This window comes from Urocampus carinirostris, chromosome 18 (genome assembly GCF_059441175.1).
Source record: "Urocampus carinirostris isolate Australia breed hairy pipefish chromosome 18, RoL_Ucar_1.0, whole genome shotgun sequence".
Classification (NCBI taxonomy): Eukaryota; Metazoa; Chordata; class Actinopteri; order Syngnathiformes; family Syngnathidae; genus Urocampus; species Urocampus carinirostris.
In genome coordinates, this window is record NC_142366.1 from 10,892,122 (window position 1) to 10,913,897 (window position 21,776).

General features: G+C 38.0%; 1 pseudogene; it reads right to left on the reverse strand.

Moving 5' to 3' along the window:
* Positions 1-19,941: 19,941 nt before the first annotated feature.
* LOC148348353 (U2 spliceosomal RNA) lies at positions 19,942-20,084 on the reverse strand (annotated as a pseudogene).
* Positions 20,085-21,776: the final 1,692 nt, after the last annotated feature.

A 21,776-nucleotide genomic window follows, 5' to 3' on the forward strand; every position in this document is an offset into this window, starting at 1 on the left:
CAATAGATCATTGGCCGCTTTCTACCCAGTCCAGAGAACATTGCTGGCTTGCAATACCGTAGCAGATCCATCACTGTTATAAGAGACACTTCCCACCCCAGCCACCACCTCTTTGACCTGATGCCCTCTGGTAGGCGATACAGGTTCATCAAAACTAGGATAAACAGACTCAAAGACAGCTTCTTCCCCAGAGCCATCATCACCCTAAATGGGTGCACAAAACCTTCAAATCATATTCTGATACTTATTTTAAAAACATATACATTTTCTTTCATTTATTTTTTTGCTGCTAAATGTTAGTGCATGAAACTGTAAAAATATATGCCTTGTGACTTTTTTCCTTTATTGTCGTTGCTAAATGTTTTTGCACTTTTTTAATCATTGCGCTATTGTTAAGATGCACTATTCTTTTTCATTCACAAAGATTGCAGTACATTGTAAATATTCTCTTCTGCCTTTTACTCTGATAGTCTTTTCTCTTTTTTTCCCTATGAAGTCTTTATGGATGATACGATTGAAAATGGATAGAAACTATTTTGGAAAGGTATTTTCCTTGGAATATTTGAATATAAGTTGAAGCCAAAATAAACTTTTAGTGTCAATCATATTATCTCCATAGCCTAATTCTACATTCACAATTGCAAATTCAATGGTGGGAAAAACCTTCCATTGTCTTCCAATGTGAAGTAAAACAATTTGTTATATCCATTAAGCTTTTCCAAACCAGAAGGTCATTAAAACAGTAATATTTGTGAACAGTTTGGTATTTGTATGCAACTTATGTTCAATTCATTTAAATTCATCCATCCATCCATTATCTGCAACGCTTATCATCAGTAAGGTTGCGGGGGTGCTGGAGTCGATCCCAGCTATTTTCGGGCAGTGGGAAGGGGACACCATAAACTGGTTGCCAACCAATCGCAGGCCACACAGAGACAGACAACTCACTCGTCCGTCCATACCTACTATTGACAATTTGGACCAGCCAGTTAACATGACACGCATGTTTTTTGAATGTGGGAAGAAACTAGGGTGCTCGGAGGAAACCCACGCAAACACGGGGAGAACATACAAACTTTGCACAGGAAGGTCGGTAGCTGGATTTGATCCCATGGCCTCAGAACTGTGCCGCAGACGCGCTAACCACTCAGCCGCCCAATTTAATTCAGTTCCATTCCATTCCATGACGATCAATTCAATTCAATTTAATTTGATTTGAATAATTTAATTCAATTCATTTCAACGTCTCTAAATTATTCAGTACCATAACATATACATATGTTTTCAGAATCATTGATCCTGCGTGCCAAAACGTAAACTATTTTTTTTGGTTTATTAGTAAAAAAAAAAACTATTCCGAAGGTTTTTGCGCTGCTGATAAGTTAGTATCAAGCATCTGGGAATCATTTCAGTGTGATAAATCACCACTAGATGGCAGGAATGGCATGTATCAGATATTTGTCTGCACATTCAGGAGCCCCCACTTCTTCGTGTTGCTTTTATTGCTCTATCCACCCATTGACAGTGTGAGGGCGGCCCCTTAGTAAAACATTGAGCGCTTGAAAGCTGTTTCAAAGTTAATGCTTCGTTCATGCCTAAGTTCAGTGTTATTGCAATCTATTTTTTTTTTTAATGCAATGCAAAAAAAAACCCAAAACGAACCCTAAACTACGTGAAAATAAGTCAATGGCACTCAACGGGTTAATAAATGTCCCCAAATGACGACTTATCCAGACGTAAAATTTTCCTTTGTCAAGGAATTAGAGTACGATTCCCCCTTGCAAACGTGTGACTTTATGGGCAGCCAGCGTCGCCGCCATCTTTCAACCGGAACGCTCCCAACGGCACAAGTTCCTCGCGAATATCACATATCTCATTACGCTCCACTCAGTTTACGTTCGGCGCGTAATTAGTTTAATGAGTGTCGTCCACGGAGAGTACAGTCGGAGAGAAAAAAAAGAGTCTCTGAAGCCTCCCGTATTTGCATGCGAGCAGATTGCACATCACAGCTCAACAGTCGGCGGCTCTCCCACGTCTAATAAAAGATCCAAAAGTCACCGGCGGATGCATAGAGTGGGCGCAGACGCCCAACACAGACGCCCATTTCATATCTTATTATTTTTAATTGTGTTTGGCAAATATCGCCTTTCATTTGTCCAATTTTTTTTGGTGAGGATCTCCGACACAATCTGTCTTGTCTTGTCATGTAAATAAAAGCCTCTTGAAATGAATGAATTCAAAGTGGAAGCGTCCCACTGGCTTCCTGGCAGCCTTGTCAAACAAGAAAGTTCTTTCATGCTTTCCGATTCTTGTCTGTTGTCGGAAAACAAAGGGATATTTAGCGATTGACGTCAAGGTTATCTCCGGCTAAAATATAAATAAAGGACGGGTACATCAAAAGCGCCATGCTCGCCAGTGTTATGTGGGAAGAGACTTTTTGTAATTTGTGATCTTGGACATTACTGCCTGGAGTCTAACATGAAAAGTATGGGAACACTATTCAAACAAAAACAATTTGCACTTTATTTCTTTACTCTAGACCAGTGTTTCTCAGGAGAACTGACTTAAGGACCCACCATTCCACGCTAATGGCAAGCTGCAACCCAAACAACGATTTCCATTTCTTAAATCTATACAATTAAATGATTGTGCAATATAACACAGATATAGTAAAACACATTTACCTTTTTTTCAACGGACAAAATTACTAGCAAAAACAAAACAACTTCAAGTACCATATGTACTCGCATATAAGCCTGCACTGCATATAAGCAACCCCCTAAAATTGTTTTAAAACAGCCTCATAATAAAAGAGATTAAAAATATTAATCAAGCGTGCACCTTAACATTAATAATTATTTAAACAAGTAGGTAATAAATAATAACATACTGATAAACATCTAACAATATAACATTTTAAACTATTTGCTGTACCTTCCAGCAGTGCTCAATGGCAAACACCCGTATATTGCACTGGTTCCCTTCCTCGACTCAATCATTGTTGACACTGTTTCCTCACTTATCACTTAGGAACCATGATTATGGGCAGAAAAATTAAATAAAACCAACGAAATCACAATAAAATGAGATTTGGGCCCTCTCAAACTCGCCGATTGACTGAACGAGGTAGAAGAGATCGGGAAGTGCATTATCTTCATATACTGTTAAAAAAAATCTTCTTCTCTTGCTATCTACACACTAAACTACAAGCACACAAGGGACGGTTGTGTATAGTTTTTTAATGAAGACGTGAATACTTTAGATTTTTCTAATTGTTATATTTTATATTTGTATATTTTGCCAACTAATGTGCTCTAATTTGCTCTATTTTTAGCAACACAATGATAATAATAATTCTCATCATTATTTTGCCATTAAAGGCCGCGACCAACTGAAAACAGGTCAGACGCACCAGTTGAGAAACACTGGTAAAAATGACAAATGAAAAGACATTGGGTTTTATCTCACTATCACAATAGTTTTTGTCATGGTACCAGAGAAAAATGTTTATTTCATTGTGCCCAACCAAATTAACATTTGGGCACGGCACAACAGAAAGTACATGTTCCATTGATTTTTTTTTTTCTGAGAAGAACACACAGTATCATTTGGTTATTATCTTTTTCATACATATTGTTATTATTCATTTACTGACTTTTGTTCTGTGAAGAATCCAGAAAGGTTATCTGATTGTGGCTTTCTGGAAAACAATAGATCTACACATTTAGAGACTTTTGCAATCATCTCACTTTTCTATGAAAGACTGACCCGTGCCTCTCATCAGAGAAGGGAAAAGTCATGTGGCCCTCACAAGAAAACGTTTGGGGACCCCTGACTTAAAATATCTAAAATCATTCAATAACAAAGGATTCAACTACACCCCAGTCCTCTAGGTGGCAGTAATGTAAATGCAACCACAAAACATGGTTTCGAACTAGATACATGACATCTCAATATGTTAACATGCCTTTTGAAAGAAACGATAAAGCGCCCTTTTCACTAAAAATTGCTCAATTTATTCTTGCTTTCCTGCTTCTTTTTTCCACAAAATTTACCCGTCGGAACATCAGCAGTTCTCGCCTGTCAATGCTGTCACAGCTTGACTCCTTTTGCGAGTTGATTAAAATAGGAGAGTCCATAGCTAATTAAGAAAAAAAATTAAATATCAACCCACACACACAACACCCCCCCATTTTTTTTTAAACGTGAGAGTGTTAAGTAAAGGAGTGGGAGATACGATACAAACAGGCTCCTGACAGATCGTTCATTTGCAGAGACTGCGGGGCCCCCCTGTGGACCGGAGTCAAACGTGTGAGGGAGAGTGTTGATTTGCGGTACCGGATGTCACCTCGGTGCACCCGTGTCCGTCCGGGGGAAGAGGGGTGGGAGGCGGATGGGTGGGCGGCGGGCGTGGTTACGAGGGAAATGGGCACGTAAGAAGTTCTTTTTTTATTTCAATCCCATTTACTGCATGACTGGCATGTTTTTTTTACTTGCAGTGTAGATGCAACAACAATAGAAAATAATATGGAATGGAATGGTCTGCTTTTCTATAGCACTTTTCAAGTCAATGAAGACCTCCCAAAGCGCTTTACCCATTCACACACACCCACACCGATAGCAGTGTCAGCCATCCAAGGCAACTACCTGCTCATCGGGGTCATTAGGGATTCAGTGACTTGCCCAAGGACACTTCGACATATTACACTGAGGAATCAAACCTGCGAGCTCTTGATCCCAAGACGAGCGCTTTTACCTCCTGAGTTACTGCCGCCCCAGTAGCATTTGACAATTTACTTGAGACATGGGTATAATCGGCCAGTTTTTGGGGGTGCTCCCCCATGCCCGAATTCAACCCAAGCACCCCCTAAAATTATAGCATTTTAAAAACTCTCTTCTTTAATAATTGACAGGATAAGCTTGACGGTTGGGTGCTTAGTTGAGGTGTCCTTAAAATGTTTAAAATTAAATATTTTCTGTATTAGGTATGCGTTAACAACGCCCAACAGAGTTTAAAGAGCCTTTAAATATATTATCCTCTGCGCCTATCTGCTTAAATCTTACGTTTACTCTCAGTGTTCTGGCCACAGAGGGCATTATGGTGGTGGGAAGGAGGTGGCGGGATGCGATGGGGGAGAGTGATTTACCACGTTTGCTGGTGCTTTTCTTTAATTCCACTATAGAAATGGTTAAAGTAAGAAAATGACTTTTTCCAAATACAGCCCAAACGCAAACCCAAACCCCAAACAGTAAAAAATGGAAGAGATTATTTGGGAACTTCTAAGAATTTAATGTACATACACGTGCAACAAAAGGAGCAGCAATGATGATTTAAGCCAGGAGATGGCATCAGTACAATATTTTGAAGTAATGGACACCACGATTAAAAATGATGAAAAACGCTGGATAAGAAAATAAAACAAGTGAAACAAAACAAAAATATAAACAACACAGCGTCGGAAATACTACACTGCTATGCAATGGTTCAGTCCATTTGAAACCTAGCACCACTCTCTCCGCGCTGCCTGCTCCTCTTTATTTTGGCTAGTGTCACTTGCGGCATAGCGGAGGAGTCTGTAGTGGCTCCAGTGTATTACGGTGAGAGTAGGTTATACCTTGCCCTTGTTTAACAAACTCAATGATTTTTCTTCTGTATGTGCATGTGTGTGTGTGTGTGTGTGTGTGTGTGTGTACTCTGTTAGAAATATATGAGTTAAACCTGAGCATGGCATAGTAATAGCAGTTTTGCTAACTATAAAGTGTAGTGACACCCCTGAACATTAATGGATGATCCTTAATCAAAGTGAAAAAAAAGAAAATACAGACACTGGGTGCTCAGCACACCTAAATCTCTAAGCCTAAAATCGCCCCTCACTTGAAACCAGAGCTTCTTATTTGCTGTGTATTTCATTCCACGCATTTGGACGCAGGGTCGTCAGAATTAATCGGCAGCTATCTTAATAATCGGTTGCTGTGTTTTCCGCACTATGTAGTGCGTCGGATAGTAGCACGTACCCCCCCAAAATTGTCCTTTGTTCACATATAAGGTGCACTGGACTATAAGGCGCATGGAATGAAAATTACAGTAGGAGCTAGGGTTTGTTTAATTAGTAAAAACAGTAATTGCATTTAAATTAAAATAAAGTATTTCAAAGAACATAAACTAAAATTATGACTTCTGGCTCTACCACCAAAATGACTTAACTAATTTATAAATGATTGCTTTGCTATCCTCTCACCGAAGTATCCCGTTTTTCACCAGGTCAACAACTAGTGAACGGCGTGCCGAATTACCAAACTTATTTTCTTGAACTGCTTTTTATTCAGAAATTGGCGTACACCAGGGTTACTCACACCTTTTCGTCATGCGAGTTATTTAAAAAATAATCTACGCACCACAAAAACTGCAAAAATCTACTGTAATTATTTATGAAGGTTTTGAGGATTATTTGTAAAACATTTAACTAAACTGAAAACTAACTCAAATAAGATAAGATTCAAGGGCAGTTCGCATTAAAAAAAGATAATTCATGTAATTGAACGCAGAGAATATTTCCAATGCAACAATGAATCAAATGTGTTTAATCAATATAAAATATAACAATCAAATTGTAAAACGTGCCAACACTGTGACTAAATAAATTTTAACTAACACTGTACTGATAACATTTCAGCACGTAATGGCAGCGTTCACCAACAAATACAAAGCACTGAATGCACTTCCCCGATATCTACTATTACTGTAGATGGCAATCGAATTTATGAGCACCCCTGGCTTAAACCATTACCCTTTCTCTATCGTTTCCTTTTAGCAAAATACAATGAACTTGTTGACCACAAGAGGCTTCTCAAAGACTACTGTATATGTTTCTCAATGGCAGAACAGTTACTGTATGCGGTATCAATTTTTTGCAACTGTGCATTTCTAATTTTATCCACCGTATTTTTTTGGTAAACCGGACTCAAAGGTGCACTTTCTAAATGTCCGACCAATTTGGGGTTTTGAGGTTCGCGTTATAGTTCAAAACATACGGGGATCATGTCGACATCTTTCAGGTTAGACATTCTCGAAGTCATCAAATTTTTACCTTCTTTAACACTAAATGTTATTTACTTTTCTTTATTTCGTTTTTTAAAAATAAAACAAAAAAAAATCTTAAAATTATCAACAGATTATTAAAATAAAGGTTGATTGTAGCCCTATTTGGTTGGCTCAAACTACAAGGCCTTGAATACCTCACTGACACGACTCAAGTGTTGGAGTACATTTATAGGGAGTAAATCACTTAGAGAGGAATCTTATAATTTCCTGTGGCACACCCAAAAATCTTTCTTAGTGCACTGTTCTGTGACACTGTGGTTGGGAATTATGAGTTTGGAGTTGCGGTATTCTTGGATGTCACAGTCATTTTCTCTCCCACTTTACTTCTGTTGCTCTCTCTCCTTCTCCCTCTCCCTCTTACTCTCTTTCTCTCTGTCTCTCTCTCTTTCTCCCTCTCTCTCTCTCTCTCTCTCTCTTTCTCTCTCTCTCTCTCTCTGTCTCCCTCTCTCTCTATCTACTTCCACTCTCCCTCTTTATACCTCTTTCTACATTGCTGTCTCTCTCTCACTCTCTTTCTCTCTCTCTCTGTCTCTCTCATTTTTTCATTATCCCTCTATGTCTGACTTATCTGTCTCACTTGTTACATCCCTCTCTCTTTATGAGCTTCTCTACCTACTTTTCTCTGACTACCTCTCTGTTCTCGCTCTATGTCCCTCTCTACCTCTTTCTCTCTCTTTCTCATTCTGTTTATCTGTCTCTACCTCTGTCAAAGCCTTTCCATACATCCACCTTTCTCTCTTACAACCCCTCTATTATCTTTCTCTACATCCCCATCAACCTTGCCCCACCCCCGCCCCCTCTCTCGCTAATTTTCGCACCATATCCCTCTCTACTCTTTCTCTCTCATCATTACCTCTCTCAACAACATACTTTGCCTCCCTACCTCCCATCTCTCTCTTTCAACCCTTATTCTTTCCATTTCTCTAGACCTGCTTACGGCCATAACGTCCAGAGAACGTCCAATCTCAGGAAGCTAAGCAGGGTCTGGCCTGGTTAGTGCTTGGATGGGAAATCGCCCGGATGTACAAGGTGCTATAAATAGGTCATTTGGCGCACACTCTGCTGTGACAGCACTGAATTCACCCCCTCCCTACCTCTGTCCCTCTCTCTAACTCTGTCAACATTTCTATCTCTACTCTCGAAAATTTCTATCTCATCTCTCCCTTTTCCTCACTCTACCCCTTCATATCTCTCTCACTCTCTACCCTTTACTTTTGTATATCTTTCTTTTGTCTCTCTCTACTTTTCTTTATTACTGTCTCACTCTCTTGCTCTACCCTTCTATCATTATTTTTATACCCTTCTAATCCTCTCTCTATACCCCCTCACTCTCTTTCTAAACCGTTCTCTTTCTTTATCCATTTTTTTTCTCCTGTCTTTCTTCTGCTACCTAATCCCCTATCTCTACCTCTCTCTCTGCTTCGATAAATGGTCCTTTTGAGTCACTGAAGACCTGCCCAAGTGCTTTACAATGAGCTGTACACTTACCCATTCACATACAAGCACACATCGATAGCGGTAAGTCATGCAAGGTGCCTAACCGCTTATCAGGGTTCAGTGTCCTGCGCAAAGACACTTTGACATTTAACTCAGAGCAGCCGGGAATCAAACCTACGACCTCTAGGTTCTAAGACGAGCGCTCTGTGTCTTAAGCTACTGCCGCCTGTTTTTCTTCCTCTCTTTATTTGTCTCTTTCTGTATTTCTTCCTTTTCGCTTTAACTATTTCTCTCTCCCTACCTCTATGAAGCTCAACTCAAAAAAACATTGCTTAGAAGGATTTTTCTTTTCATGTGGACAAATTACTCACCTGGCTTGACCATATTTTAAACACTTTACCCGTTCTTTTTTTAAAACCTACAAATTATACCTAAGGATATGCTGGGCTGCTCAACCGGTAAGCCTCCAATCAAGAAAAAGAAGCAGAAAATCAAGAATGAATTGAGCAATTTTTAGTGAAAAGGGCGCTTTATCGTTTCTTTCAAAAGGCATACTGAGATGTCATGTATCTAGTTCGAAACCATGTTTTGTGATTGCATTTACATTACTGCCACCTAGAGGACTTGGGTGTAGTTGAATCCTTTGTTATTGAATGATTTTAGATATTTTAAGTCAGGGGTCCCCAATCAACAACCAGATCACCATCATCATTATTTTTAAACCCTTGCAGCACTCGTCTTGATTCCTGACAAAAGAAAAAAAAGCATTGTTTACTCCATGTTGTGTTATGTGTCCAGACTTGGACTTTGTTTCAAAAAGTGAAATAAAACATTTACCAAAAATGATAAAAGCAGATACATATTTTCAACTCCTGGAACACCAGACAAAATATTATTCTGATCGTGATATAAAACCGACAAGTTCGCACAACAGAGGTCCTCTAGCACATTTTGTGTGGCCTCCACATTTTTTTATGGTCCTAATTCTTTCACATATAATGCCAGCATAAATATGGCGTTTCACAGTAGGACGCTCCGCGACTGCTCGTAAAAAGTCGCGCTCGACAGTAACAGGTTCAGATGCGCATCGTTTTATGGCCGGCCTATGAATTTTCCCATCAGCGGCCTCGGCGCGAGAACAGGCCGCATACTGGGCTCGACTTTTTAACGGTGTGGATTTGTGAGGGCGATGATTTAAAGCCCTGCCAGACTAACTAGTTTGTGCATGTTAGCGTTGTTGGCTATTTCTACCATTTACTGAGTCATTCTAAAATACTTACTTTACCTTCTGAGCAATATTTTCCTCGTTTTAAATCAAGTCATGAAGTCACAAACAGTTTTGAGTCATGGCGTTAGGCTGAAGAGATCCGCGGTCATTTTACCCGTTTATTATACACTGATGGTTACGCCCACAATGGAGCAGACATCAGCCACAGCCAGACTTGAGGACGGCAATCCAATCCTATATCCTTCATCTCTGTCTCCCAATGACCCAACAAACGATATTGCGGATAGTGGAGAACAGAAAAAAATATCTCAGTTCTTATGACTTATCTATGACTTTTAAACGATTTATAATGCCATCTTTCAGGGTTCTTGGCCGCTATCCCTCTGGGGATAATGCTAATAGTGTTGTCTTTGCTAAGCAGGCTAGCTTGGTGTGATATTTGATCGGGTTTGACTTGCAGCAGATGACCCCATATACATTGGCATGGCTCGCATAGTTAACTGATCTTATCGCGGCACCTGTCGCGCACAAGTTCAGGAAGGTGCCAAGGACACTGACAAATGATGGAGATTATACTTAAATAGTGATTGTTGACACTTGGGGTGTTACCGAGAGAGTTATTACACATCTATCACTACTTTTAAGTAGACCTTTACGTGATGATACCAACCTCAAACCTCGTATATTAAGACAGGGTGAGACAGAAAACAGACTTGAAATAAAATCATGACGCTAAAGTCTTTGGAATTTGTTTAATATCAAGTCATAGTTTATTAAGATGTTTAGATTTCTCAACAGGTTTGAGTGTTTATCACGGCTAATATGGATCAGAAACCGACGCGGTATGCAAAAATCTACAAAGTCTCATATCATTTTTAACATAAACTCTGCTGGCCCCTGCTCTCAGAAATAGTCGACTTAGCATAACGGATCGCAGACGCGAACGTGCAGTTCATTTTAGGTGGAAAGAACAGGAAAAAAGGAGCCGTCAGGCATGACCCAAATTTCCTTTTTCAGCAATACTCAACTGGGGATAATGGATTACAGCCAAAGCACTGCAGTTCATTTCACACATTGTGTATTCACAATGAAACGCGTCAGCGGCCCAAACTAATATGTAGGCCATAATGTTAATGACCAACAGGTAAACACAGGCAGAAAAGAGGCGGGGTTACTCAATGCAAATAAGGAAAACAAAACAAATGCATAATGAAAACCCGCAAAGTAGCAAAACTACGATAAGTAAACCGCAATACTGCAAGCGATTACCGTAATTGATGAATCGATAAAAATAATCAACATCTTCATGCCTCATTAAGATTATCATTGCAACCCTCGCAGATTTATTATTTTAGCATAGTTTCGGGCAAGGCTAAAATGCCCAAAAGGGCAGAGGAGGGGGTGAGCAAGGGGGGAGAAGAGAAGAGAGTTGCCTAAATCATCATAACTCGGCGCGTGATTCCAAAAACCCCGGCGCCGTTTTATCACGCCGAGGGCCAAGTTTAGGAGCCTTAAACAACCCGCCAAGGCTTGATAAATCTGGCAAGCAAAATCTCATTTGCAGAGAGTTAAGCATCTGCAACTGTATTTATCTTCTTCCCCGTCCAAGGGTAATGACTTGGGCAGGATGGATGAGGGCGCAGACGTTGCCTTCAGGTGCAGCCATCGTGAAAAACATAAATAAAGACTGGCCATGACACGGCACAAGAACACATCAAGCCGCTTGGTAAACCTATCAATTGCTTATTAGCATAATTAGGTGGCCTGATCTTTGGCTGTGATCAAGAGGGTGTTTCATCTTTTTTTTAAACTGTTGTTTCCCCGGCAGTTGAACTGGTCGGGCAAATATTCGGCTGGTGTCACCGGGAAAAAGCTTTAGGGCACCCAAAAGTTTGTGGGAAACAAACTGAGGTCCCTTTTGGCAGGCTGATTTGTGTGATGATTGCTAATTATGCAGCCAAACACATCCTGGTGATAATAGGCAAATGCCGGCGCCCCGAGCTTATCAAGTAACGAGCGTGGCGCTCTCTTCGGCACCGTGTGGTGTCGGTTTGTGCTTGCTACATAAAAACCCAAAGGATGTCATTTCAAAGTTTGAATTCAAATTGTACAATGGGATTAAATTCTTTTTATCATATTCTACTGTATAGAATTTTATTGTATTGTATTGTTTTGTATTGTATTGTATTGTATGGTATTCTATTCTATTCTATTCATACATTATCTTTTACATAGTAGTGCTTTAATACCTTTGTAGATTATCTTATACACAAACATATAATTAATTCTATTCCATTCTATTCTATTATATTATATTATTAATGCATTTTGATATTTTATTTATAATATTAAAATACATGATTGATGTAATATGATGTTTTATATGTTTTATATATTATATTCAAATATCATATGTTCTGTTCTGTTCTATTTTATTACATATAATTTTTATAATACATTACTGTATCATTAATATAGTGATATTGTAATATTGTATCAGATAATATTGTATTTCATTTTGTATACTATCAAAATGTACACAATATTCTTCTGTTATATTGTTCTGAGGTCATGGGATCAAATCCAGCTACCAGCCTTCCCGTGTAGAGTTTGAATGTTCTCACAGTGCCTGCATGGGTTTCCCACATTCCAAAAATATGCATCTCAGCTTAATTGGCCTGTCCAAAAAAACGATAAAGATAAATGAATGAATTGAAAAAATCCGAACAATTCTAAGTAAATATAGTTCAATGTGATAGATTTATGATTTTTTGTGAGCTGTCCATGTCCTACAAGTTGCCTCTGGTATAGACAGTTCCTTTTTTGTTGCACCTACTGTTTAGCCACCTTTTCTCCAAGACACCGTCTCCATTATAGATAAGGTGTTTTATGGTATTCTTTCAGAAATGGCTTTCTTCTTCTTTGTCCCTTGTTTATAGAGGCCAGATTTTTGTGTACAACTAACAGTTGTTATATGCACAGATTGTCCCATTTCAGCTTTGTATGCCTGCAGGTCATCCAATGTGACGGGCTTCCTCATGGGCTTCTTGGTTGCATCTCTGAATAGTTTTCTCTTTGTTTAGGCTGTAAGTTTAGAGGGACGGCCAGGTCTTGATAGGTTTGCAGTGGTTTTGTACTCTCTCCATTTTTTCATTATTGCTCAACCAGTGCTCCGAGAGATGTATAAAAGTTGCAAAATCGTCTTGTATAACACTCCTGCTTTAAACGTTTCCACATCTTTGTCCCAGGCCAGCTTGGTGTGTTCTTTGGCCTTTATAATTCCGTCTGTTATCCAGTGTCTCCTATCACAGACCTCTGAACCCTCAAAGAGCTGGTGCCTTTAAACTGAGACTCAATGACAAATTGTTGCACATTGTCATTGTTGGTAGTTTAGGTCGATATTGGAGCATTTGGAAGTCATAGGGAAACTTCTGCAGTCAGTTGTCTGATTTGAGAGAACATGGGGGCAATATTTTTGTAACCCTTACTTTTCAGTTTTTTTTTTAGTTAATACATTATAAAAACGTTGAACGAATTTGGTTCCACTTTAGAATTGTGTCTTAGATGTTGTTGATTCTCAGAAAATATTTTCATATTTTGGGCTTTAAGTTTTAAGCCTGGAATGTGGCAATGTCACAAAAAGGTTTTTACGGGTCCAATACATACATCAGTCATATCAGTTGAAAACAATTCATCAGTACCTTTACCTCCCCCATAGGAAGACGTACTTTTATCCCATATTGCCTTTTATCCACTCAATGTTCATGTTGGACCGTTATGAATCGAGGTCCCCTCTAACTGTACAATAGAGTATTTGAAGAGGAAAACAAAAACACAAAAGCCATTTTTGATAAAACGTGTTTTATGATAATAAAGCGTATGTCCTTGATCATTGTGGCCCCACGGCGATTGTTCTAAAGCCTAACGGTCTCCATCGCTTCCAGACCCCGACTGTTCTTGAGTTTTGCCAATTCAAAATGGCAGCCGGTCGTTTTAGGACCCGCTTGGTCTCGCTCTTTAAACTCCCCACCATATGCCCCCTCAGATTGCGCATGATTGGTAAAAAACGATCAGAAACAGTCGAACCAAAGTGGGCGTGTCCACGACGAAAGAAAAAAAACAACCTTCAAAACATCTTGATTGGCCAGGTTTTTACGCGGGTGTCCAGATCATCCGCCACTGACATCAAAGCTGTCGGGCTCCAGCTGAGATGTTTATCTGCTTCCAAGTCTTCAAGCCTCTCGGCCAAGAGGATCAATAACGGGCCCTCGCCATCTGTGGCCCAACACCCCAACGGTCAGTCCGTTAAAAACAAGAATGAAGAACATCTCCGTAAAAAGAACGTCTCTGAAACTAGCTTTTCCAGATAAATTGCAGTTGATTATAGAGAACTGGCTTTTACGGCTCAGTTCAACTAAAAGAGCCAGCTTTTCAGGCTCCTAATAAAGCTCTTCAGATTGTTTTTGTTGCCAGTGGTATGCAACCCGAAATGTTAAAAAAAAGAAGAAAAAAAAGGAAAAGAAAAAAAATGAAAAAGAGAGAAAAAAAGAAGAAAACACGAAAAAATAAGTAAAAAGCTCAGTAAAAGGTAAAGAAACAACTATCTTTGTCAGCCGAATTAGCAAATAATATTGCTTTAAAGGCAGGTTCTAGTATCACTTGCTAAATAATATAGCAGCTAATGCTTGTGTTCTAGAGTTTTACCAATTATGCTAGCATTCTGCTATGTAGCCCACCTCAAGCATTTGTAGTTTGTGAATCTGGCAATAGCTGTCCGTGATGCCTGCGGCCAAAGCAAAGCTAACCATGAAAATGATGCTATTCACTGTCTTGGCTGGCAACTGTTAGAATTTCAATGAAAATCTACTTAAAATAGGCCACCACAATGAGTACTGTTTCATTCAAGTTAGCACGCGCCGCTCGTAGTGGCTAATTTTGCAAATTAAGTTCTTTTGAGGCTATTCAACATACATTTGCTGCTTTTTCATTGTTAGGGGAATGTATTAGGTCATGAAGAAATTATAATAGAAATATTAAAATGTTATCATAATCAATTAAAATGTTAGTTAGCGAACACAACGGCTCTATGAGCCGTCTCACGGAAGTGGGAGCCGGCTACCCACCAATCAAGAGCCGGTTCACCTCGAGACACTACTTTTGTCTTTTGGTTGGTCAAAAGGCATATTTTCAGGAGTTCTTTACGGTTGACTTCGGATTTATTGAGTATAAAAAAACGTTAAAATTGTTTCGTTTTTTACCTTTATCTTTTTAGATTTGTAAATATTTTAATTAATGTTTCCTTTGTTTTTCAGTACAGTATTAAAATGTAAGTGTTAATTTAGCTTTATTTTTTATGTTTTTATTTCAATCATAACTATATTTGATAATCATTGATATATGGACTTAAAAAAAATAAAATCAAATACAAACAAACTGAAGAGCCATTTGGGAGCCAAAAACGGCGACTCTGAGCCAAGCTGAAAAGTTTGTTCTATAAAAAGAGTCGGAATTCGAGTTAGATTAAATTTCTTAAACTCACTCTATATTGTTTATTGCTAATTGTTATTTTATCATATTGTTTCCTGTTTGTTTTCATTGCACTTCAAGTGCAAGATAAATCTGGTGAGAGGCAATACATTTTACAAGGTTCTATAAAACAACTATGTGTTCTTCTCTTTTCAACTGACTCTGCTAAGATACTACTAAGATAATGCTGCTAAGAAATTTCAAATTCTTTGACATATAACTTATTTAAAAGTAACGGAAATATTTTATTTTGCTGGTAACTAAGTTACTATTAAGTAACTTCCTAACTGATTTACTTTTTGGAAGAAGTGGTGAGTAACTATAACTTATTGCTTTTTCAAAGTAACATGCCCAACACTGTTTATGACCATATTTCTTTGAATGTTTTATATAATGAAAGCATGTAACTTTTAACTGTATTCAAATAGTGGAAACATTGAGAAAAATTTTTATAAGATTAAGCCATAACGGACCCAAAAGAAAGAAAAAACTATGTTTCAAGCTGCAATTTTTTTTAAACCTTACACAAACCATTTCTAGAAAAAAAAGAGGAAAATCCTGTCACTTTCAAAAGGTCTAGGAACAATAAAGCAAAGTTATGACAAAACAGAAAAAAAGTAAAAAAATGAAAAAAGTTAGTGAAATAAAAAAAAAAAAAAAAGAAAAAGGAGGTAAAAAAACAGCAAAATAAGAACCAAAAAAAAAAAATAATAATAAAAGGAAAAGGGAGAGCAAAAAAAAGGAAAGAAAAAGAAAAACAAAAAGGTAGGAAAAAAAGATCAAATACAAAACATATTTTATCTTTTATATACTTAACAGATTTAAGGTCAATGACACAATATCATTTTGGAGAAAAAAAATACATTTACCAATCACGAAAGAAAAAAAAGCGTCCGAAGGGAACATACTCCCTTCGTTCGCCTCCTTGATCCATTTTGTTTACAAAAGACATATCCCTTTTCCAGATGTGCCCGTGAAGTCAAAGGTTATAGATAAAACTACCAGGACGTGTCCGTACCCCCTGCTTCGATTCAGTTGCAGTGTTCACATTCCTCACCGGAGGGGGCCGACGAGCTGAACGCTTCGTCTTACAAACCCCCCTTCGCGCTCGGAGAATTACGACGTGGAGACTTCGACTTCTGTTTACTAAAAAGTAAAAACGTCCCCTGCATAAAATCGACAACCCCTACCAGGGTGCGACCACAAAAATATTTTTTTATCACCGGGCGAAAGTAAATAATCCGAAGCCCCTCCCCCTTTTGAAGAACTTGGGCGATCCTGATACTGCTTCACCCCATAGCAGGCAACCAGCTCCAATAAAGATATCAGAATACTCCGTCCCCCCCAGATATCGGGCTAATTTTACCCCAAAAATGCTAATACGATTATTTGGGGTGTGTCAAAGGCTTAATAAGTGTGAAAATTGGCCTGTCAAATAAAAGCCGAGAGCGCCGTTAAATTACGCGATTACGCCGGCAAATCCTCGACCTTCTTTTATTGTTTCTTTACTTATCGTGATCTGCCGAAATAAAATACAAAATTGAAAACGTATCGGTTAAATTCATTAACATTACGAAAATGTGACAGCGACAACTTTATTTTGCGGAATTATGCTAATAATGAGATTTAGGGGATATAAAAAGATTACATGTGTCCTTGATAGCGGTTTTTTTATTAACCGTTCTCAACTTTGGGCTCGGGGCCTTGCCTCTGTTTTCCATAAAAATAAAAAATAAAAAATAACCAATTATTAACTAATAAATAATTGTTTTATTTTTAAAGCTATAATTTGTTTTACTTTTATTGACACTTTTAATGGGGCATAAAGTATAACGACAATATTAATGATTATTTATATATTATTGCTTATTCTGTATATATTTTCTACTTATTTTAAATAGAGATTTTTGTCTAATATTTTTTACTGTCATGTGTTTTCGAGAAATAATAATTTAAATGTATTCTAGCCTCATTATTGCCACCAGTGCCTTAGTTTTTTATTTTTATTTTTGTTTTATTTATTTGTTTATTTTTAAGCATCGGGCATTTATCATTTATTTATTATTATTCATTTTTGTATATATAATAATATATATTTGTTTATTATCTTGGTAAGTACTTGAGTTATATTTAGATAGAGATTTTCAAATAGATTGAAGTAATGCCACCAGTAGCTAGTTAGACTTGAATTCACTGGCAATGCAGTTTACCAGGCTAAAAAAATGAATTTAATATGAACTAATAAGATGAATTCCTTTGTATCTTAAAAAATAGCAAAAAGGTGGGACTCGTACTGCGTGAATTACGTTTATTTTATATATTTTTTATTTATATTTTGGGCTTGAGTTAGAAAAGTCACACAAATGAAGTTGCTCTGAAGGTTGAAATAAAATATAACATATGTTTATTAAAATAATATTACGTTGGGCTGAAAAAATAAATATAAATAAAAGAACAGTGCAATACTCAAAATAATGAAATAATATTGATAAGAATGATGATAAGAATAATATATGTCAATATAAAATTATTTGATGCTAAAAAAAAACCTATCTTACTAGTTAAATTGTGATAAAATAAAAAAATAATACAATCATAAATCCGATTATCCAAAACAACACAATCACATAAAACAACTTTAACTGCAAATCTAAAACCCACCAATATAAGTAGAGACTAAATTTGTCCCTCAGTAAATAAGCAACATGATTGCTAACAGCAGCCGGTGGATCAATACAAGTTATCTCAGGCCAAACAAGCACAGTTTGACTCAATTTTTCAAAAAATTACTTTTTGAGTCTCACAATCTAATTGTAACAACCTTCAGATCAGGTTTTAGAAAATAAATTGAACTAATTTCCTTCAAAAAAATAAGTATTTTCTTTACCCTGCATGTGTGTGCCACATGCAGTTCTCTCTGCTGCCGCTAGATGGCATGAGAGCATTCAGGAGAGCTTTAGGACCCCACCAGAAGCCCTCACGACCAAGCAAACTTGCACTGAAACCACAAATCAGTCTGGGATAATGATGGCAATTACAGTGCCTAGGAAAATTCAGGAAAGAAGCAACCAAGAGGCCTGTGATCACATTGGATGACCTGCATCCATACGCAGCTGACGTGGGTCAATCTGTGCATAGAACAACTCTTAATTGACTCTGCATAAATCTGCTCTTTACGGAAGAGTGGGAGGAAGGCCTTTTCTTAAAGAATACCATAAAAAGGCACATATATCGTAAAATTCAGGCTATAAACCTCAACTTTTTCAGAATCTTTCAACCTGGCGGCTTATGCAATTATGTGGCTAATTTATGCATTTTTTACTAACGACCATCAGGGGCGCCCTAGCAGTAATGGTAAGAGCGTTGGAATATATGTCGAGGAAGACGCGAGTTTAATATAATTTTGCGATTTGTACGTGAATAAAACTAGCATGAACAGACCCTCGTCATGGAAAAGGTGTCAAGCAAAAAGGAGCCCCAACTATCATTTTAGCTGTCTGATTATTTGTAAATAGAAATAATGTGGCGAAATGAATTAATCACGGGAAGCAATGTCAAACAAAGCAAGAATGTTTAAGGCGGACTTCTATTCATCTGTTGCCATTATCATGTGTGTTTTGGAGTAAATACTTTACATGGTTGGATTCCTTGGATTTTCCTTGATGTAACAAAGCCATTTTTGCTGACATTGAAAGGAGTTGAAGACGGTCAGGGGACGTATTTGAGAGTTACCTCGGCATCATACTTTTTGCGTATCTCGTTTCAGACTGAGAGTGAAGTTTCTCTGATAAGTAGATTTTGAAATCCCAGAAGTTTAAACCTTCAAATTATATGTGGCGTAACATATTTTAGGAACTGGTGACATCATACAGACAAATATTGTTTTAATCAAAAAGTACAACGGCCCACCGGCAGGCCGTCAGAACATTAACGGGTTAAGGTATTGGTATTAATAAAACTCTTTCTATGTGTCTTCACGTTTCAACGCGGCCACGTGCAGCTTATAATCAGGTGTACCTTATACCTTATAGTCTGAATTTTACAGTAGGATTTGCATGAATTCTCATGGGGGACATAGATAACATGTGAACAAGGTCCTCTGGTCAGATAAGACCAAAATCAAACTTTTTGGGCTGAATGCAAAGCGCAACGTTTGGTGTAAGAATAACACTGCACATCACCCTGAAAACACAATCCCTACCGTCCAACATGGTGGTGACAGCATCGTGCTCTGGGGTTGCTTTACTTCAGCAGGGGCTGTGAAGATCATTAGAGTTAATGGGGAGTTCGATGGAGTCAAATAGAGGGTGATTTTGGGAGAAAATCTTTTGGAGCCTGCAAAGACCTAAGAATGGGCTGCAGGTTCAACTTCCAACAGGACAACGACCATAACGGAAACTATGGCCCCTGAGCCATATACGGCTCTTTTTATTATTACATATTGCTCGGAGATAAAACAGGCCGTGTGTAATCTTTATAATATTGCTACATGGGGTTTTTAAGGGTTATTGTTCTATCTTCGTTATTCATTATCCATTATCCGTTATCGGTCAGTTCATAATACGCTACAAAGCCAAGGAGCCTGGACTCTTACTCTCAGCCAATAGGCCAAGCCAAGGTCCTAGCCCTAAAGCCTTGCTGCGATCATTGCGAATGCACCGTTCCCGGAGGTACTGCAATACCGGGCCGATGCGTGGAGTGGACAGAGCAAGCTCTTATTCCATCTCCAGATTGCAAAAATCTGTGCTCACCTTCATGATCATGGCCAGAAATTTCTGGCCGTGAAGCAGATGCTGTTCTTTATGCTGATCCAATTTTCATACATGCAAAACCGAGAAAGTGCTGATTTTCAAGAGTCCGGTCTGGTATTTAAACAATTTAAACTACAGTTTATAGTCAAGGTTCGCACCAGCAGACCCCGTTTTGGCTGTAAATCGCTAAATAATCCTTTACATGGAAGTTCATTAGACAATTTAGGCTCACTGTTAAGACACTTTATAATGAAAACTCCCAGAACAAACTATAACCCAGAACAAGCATTTTACACAGAAGATCTAGCAAAACATCTAAAGCAATTTGATTGGTTGAGAGGTAGGATGGGGCGGAGCTATACACAGGGCAGGACGCGCACACCCTTTTCCCTTTGCCAAGCACTGTCTGCATTAAAGGGCAACGTAAGGAGGCAAAGGTGGCAACATATTTACTTTGGTATCCTTGTTTGCAGTATTTTATGACATTTTTACAGACGAGCTCTAAATGCGCCTTGTTTTTAAACTATTATTTGGGACAAAAAATGAAAGCTTCAACACTCAAGGAGCTGCAGGAGGTAGTAGACCTTTAAAAACATATATATGTATATATATATATATATATATATATTGATATGGGACACGGGCCCCCACACTAATATTATTTCATAGATATTATGAAACCATCAAACGTCACACAGTGAAATAAAATACAGTGAAAAATTAGCTTTTGTCTGGAGATCGGGTTTGGCAATTTTGTTTATTATTCACTTAAAATAAAAAATTAAAATATTTTTGCTTTATTGGATCTTTGGGTAAAAAAGTTCTTCCATAAAGCATTTGTGGAAAGATCTGAAAAAAAAGCTGTGCACAAATGCTCACCCATCAAACCTTAAGGAACTTTAGCTGTTTTGTAAGGGAGATCAGGCACATATTCCTGTTGGATAATTTTGGTTTAATTGTTATGATTGTATTTCACATGATTATTGGAAAATATAGTTTTTTTTCTATCAGTTTGAAGCCTAAAATCTGGCAATATGTCAAAAAACTCTTGGGGGACCAATATTTTGCAAGGCACTGTTTAACACCATTTTTTCACAAAATCATTGAAATTATTTGAAAAATGTACTGAAGAAAAGATCGCACAGCTTTTTTGTATGCACAGCCGTGATTAAGAATAAACTCAAGTACAAGTAGTTGAATGCTAATGTAGTATATTTGGAGTGTATCCGAAGCCTTATTACGCCTCGATAAAAGTGGAAGAAATTGCTGTGACTGAAGTGCGCGGAAACAATGCTAGCAAAAGACCCCTACCGGGAATCCCGCGTTTCTACTGTTAGCGCTCAGTCCTGCGTCCTGACAAAACATGTTTAGGCGTTCATCGTGCAGCACTCAACTCTTGTCAGTGGACGTTTAATGCCGTGCAATGAGGCACGGAAAAAAAAAAGCAGGAAAAAAAAATACAAAACAAAAAATGGCCGCTACAAAAACAGTTTCACTACAAGAACGTTCACTATTAATGGCAGCTAGTTGAACCAGTGTATAAATACATTTTTTCAGGGATATTTAGCAAATACAGTGCCTTTCTATTTTTAGTTTTAAACTATTCCATTGTCCTGTTTGTCCATTCGCAGGTTTCTCAACAGATTTTACGCCAGAATCACTCCAAATTTTGCTCCATCCATTTCCCCATAAACTCTAACGATCTTCCAAGTGTCCTGCTGAAGAAAAGAAA